This window comes from Mastomys coucha, unplaced genomic scaffold, assembly GCF_008632895.1.
Source record: "Mastomys coucha isolate ucsf_1 unplaced genomic scaffold, UCSF_Mcou_1 pScaffold14, whole genome shotgun sequence".
In the NCBI taxonomy this organism is placed as follows: Eukaryota; Metazoa; Chordata; class Mammalia; order Rodentia; family Muridae; genus Mastomys; species Mastomys coucha.
In genome coordinates this window covers 72,221,953-72,226,209 of record NW_022196896.1, presented here as the reverse complement: position 1 = coordinate 72,226,209, position 4,257 = coordinate 72,221,953, and positions in this window count along the sequence as shown.

The following is a 4,257-nucleotide window of genomic DNA, read 5'->3' as shown; positions in this document are numbered from 1 at the left end:
CAACAAGAAGTGACAATTACTTTTTCTTAATATCTTAATATGAAAATTAATATTACCAACATATCCTACACAATTGAAATCCAAAAATATGAGGAATTAGAAATTTGTTGATTGTCATCCAATCTAATTTGGTAATTGGAGAAATAGGTCCAATCCTGTACAATCTATATACACTTTCAGCTTGTTTGTTCGTGACGGTGTCTGGCTGTGTATAACATAAGGGTCTTGAAATCTTGCTTCTCCTATCTCAGCCTCTCTATTAGTAGTATTGTTTATTTCATGTTTTTACACTATACTATGGTTTTCAAAATAGTTTATATATTTCAAAAGTATTTATATACCCAAAAGAAATATAGACAATTAACTAGGGAGGTGGCTTGTAAGAGAACAACAAAGAGTGAGACTGAATGCTTTGCTTGACATTTGTAACTCTTGTATCAAGTTTAAAGAAGAGGACTTTATAAGTTACTCTTTCTCTGAGATGAATGCTTTTCCAAATTATCACAGCCAATAAACCAGATTCTTATCCTCACCTAATGTCTATGCCACCCTCCAAGCAGAACCATTGTTCATTGAAACAGTTGGTGAATGACTTTATGGGTAGACCATCTTAATACCTACACCAATTCTTAAATTACTGTAACCTGTTTATCTGTGGGCTGAGAATAAAGTCACTCACTCAAGTCAAATAGCTTTGATCATAGCGGGAAGTCTGTATCCAAAAGTCGAGCCTACAATTCATTTCTTGGTGCAGCAGAACTATCAACTCTCAGCTTCGCTACGATGGAGGTAAAATCCTTTGGTGATGTGAGGGTCATTGAAGTACAGCCTTATTACAATGAAATATAATGTCTAAAAATTGTTCTTATTTTGGGCTTGTACCACAGTAAGAGCCAAGATTTTAAACTCTACTAAATACAAAACAAACAAACAAAAAGATTTTATATATTTATGTTCATTTAAGAAAATACTAGTAGTGATGTATTATTTTGAAATATACAGTTAATATGTTTAGAGTTTTATTTAAAATTTATATTGAGAAAAATGTATTTTCACTATTGCTGTAGACAAGCATCTACATAAGACTGTTACATTGATTGTTGTTTTATATCAAACAACTCTTATAATACTCATTTTTATTGTTATAGTATTTTATAAATTTTAAGGGATATGACAAAAAAGATATTGTAGGTATTGAAGGGGGGAATCTCTGGTAGTAGTTGGGATACAAAAGGGAAACAAGAATGTGATTTAATTCCACTTACTTAAAATATGTTTTTAAATGTTAACAAATTCAGATAAATTGAAATCACGTAACTTTTCTCATCATAATGCAATAAAAGTTAAAAACAATTTTCATAAAATAAAAAAAAAGAATAAAGAAAAAAAAGAAAATGAAGCCATGACATACCCATATTTATGGGACACAATAAAAGCAGGAGTATAAGGAAAGTTCATGACACTAAGTGCCTACATAAAGAAATTAGAAAGTTCTCATATCAGAATTTAAAAGTATACCTGAAAGTTCTAAGAAAAAAGAGAGAGAGAAGCAAGCACACCAAAGTGGAGTAGAAGGCAGAAAATAACAAAAATCAGTGCTGAAATCAACCAGTTAGTAAAAAGGAAACAATATAAAGAAGAAATGAATCCAAGGCCTGGTTCTTTGAGAAAATTAAGATAGACAAACCCTTAGCCAATCTAACCAAGAGACAGAAAGACAGTATCCAAATAAACAAAATCAGTAATGACAAAGGGGGCATAATAACTGACACTGAGGATATTCAAAGAGTTATTAGGCATTACTTCAAAAGCCTGTACTCCACTTAATTGGAAATTTTAAATGAAATGAATGATTTTCTAGACAGATACCACTTATCAAAGTTAAATCAAGTTTTGGTAAACTATTTAAACAGTCCTATAACCCCTAAAGAAATAGAACCCGTCATTAAAAGTCTCACAACCAAAAAGAGCCCAGGGCCAAATAATTTTAGTGGAGAATTCTACCAGACTTTCAAAAGAGAGCTAATACCAATACTTCTCAAACTATTCCACAAAATAGAAACAGAAGGAACACTGCCAAACTCATTGTATGAGGCCACAGTCATCTTGAGTCAACAAAGAAAGAGAATGCTCCAACATCTCACAAAGACACTTGTTCAATTATGCTCATAGCAGCTTTATTCATAATAGCCAGAAACTGGAAGCAACCTAGATGTCCATCAACTGAAGAACGGGTAAAGAAAATGTGGTACATCTATACAATGGAATTTTATTCAGATATTAAAAAACAAAGACATCATAAATTTTGCAGGGAAATGGATTGAACTTGAGAATATCAAGTTAGTAAGGTAATCTGGAGCCAAAGGGACGTGCATGGTATGTACTCACTTATAAATGGATATTATCCATAAAATGGTACTCCACAGACCCAAGGAAACTAAACAAGGCCTAAGTGAGGAAGCTTGAATCTCACTTAGAAGTGGGAATAAAATAGTCGTAAAAGGCAGATGGATGGGAGGGAATTGGCAACTAGGGGAGCTGGGGAGTGAAATGTGGGTATAAGGTGGGGAAGGGTGGGGAAGAACAGGAGAGATAGCTAGATGGCCATGAAAATGAATAAAAATCTGCAACTGATGGGGATGAGAATGTGGTGGGCATCTCCAGGACAAGACATAGACCTACGATAATGGAGGTGCCCAACAGAAGGGACAGCCTTAGCTGAGACGCTCTACATTGGGGATATAGAACCTGAAAAGTCCACTTCCTGGGTTAGCCAAGCAGGAACCCCAGTGCAGCGATAGACATACTAAACCACACACAAAATTTTCAACCCCAAATTTATACTGTCCACAAGAAATGCAGGCACAGGGGTTGGAGCAGAGTCAGAGGGAATGGCCAAACAATAACTGGCCCCACTTGAGACTCATTCCATGGAAAAGGATCAATTCCTAACACTATTAATAATACTTTGTTATGCTTGCAGTCAGGAGCATGTTATCCTCTGAGAGGCTCCACCTAGCAGCTGTCTCAGACAGATACAGATACCTACAGTCAAACAGTAGATGGAGTTTGGGGACTCTTATGGAAGAATAGGAGGGAAGGATTGCAGCCCTGGAGCTGATAGGAACTCCACAGAAGACCAAGAGTCAATTAACTTGGACCATTGGGGCTCTCTGAGACTGAACCACCAACCAAGATCATACATGTCCTGGACCTAGGCCTCCCTGCACATATGTAGCAGATATGCAGCTTGAATTTCATATAGGTCCTCAATAAATGTAGTGACAGTATCCTAAACCTGTTGCCCGTATGTGGGATATGTTCTACGAGGTGGGCTGACTTCTCTGGCCTCAGTGGGAGAGGAAAGGCCTAGCCTCCTAAAGACTTGAAGTGCTAGGGGGCTGGTGGATACCCAGGGAGCCCTACCTGCTCAGAGAAGAAGTGCCAGGGGGCTGGTGGATACCCAGGGGGCCCTACCTGCTCAGAGAAGAAGTGCCAGGGGGCTGGTAGATACCCAGGGGGCCCTACCTGCTCAGAGAAGAAGTACCAGGGGGCTGGTGGATACCCAGGGGATCCTATCTGCTCAGAGAAGAAGTACCAGGGGGCTGGTGGATACCCAGGGGGCCCTATCTGCTCAGAGAAGAAAGGCAGCGGTTTGGGGGAAGGATTGGGAGTGGGGTGGATGGGAGAGGAACAGTAAGCAGGATGTAATGTAAATAAGTAAAAAAAATAAAATTTAATTAAGAAAAGGAATACCACCTCACACTGCACTCATTTTTTATATTTTATTTTATTTAAATAAAAATCAACTTATTTCTTCTTTAAAATATTTTTTTTTGCATATGACCATCTGTACTTTTCTGTAATGGTATGTGTTCTCTGTAAAGATAGACTTCTTTGATGAAGAGTGAGAGCTATAATTATCTGTGAGCTAAGTTTTGTTATGTAGTAAAATGACCACTATACATGCCAAGCCTACAGTTTTTCTTTTTACCTGATTTCTGTTTGCCCTCACTATTTGATAAGTTCCATATATACGTATATATGTATACATATATATGTATATATATATATATATTCCATGTTTGATATATCAAATATATCTTTATATGTATATATTACATTTTGTGATATATCAAATATATATTATATATTACATATCATATATAAAAATCATATTATACATTAAACACTATATATCATATTGCATGCTCTATACCATGCATGATATATGATATATTATGTATCACATATTAT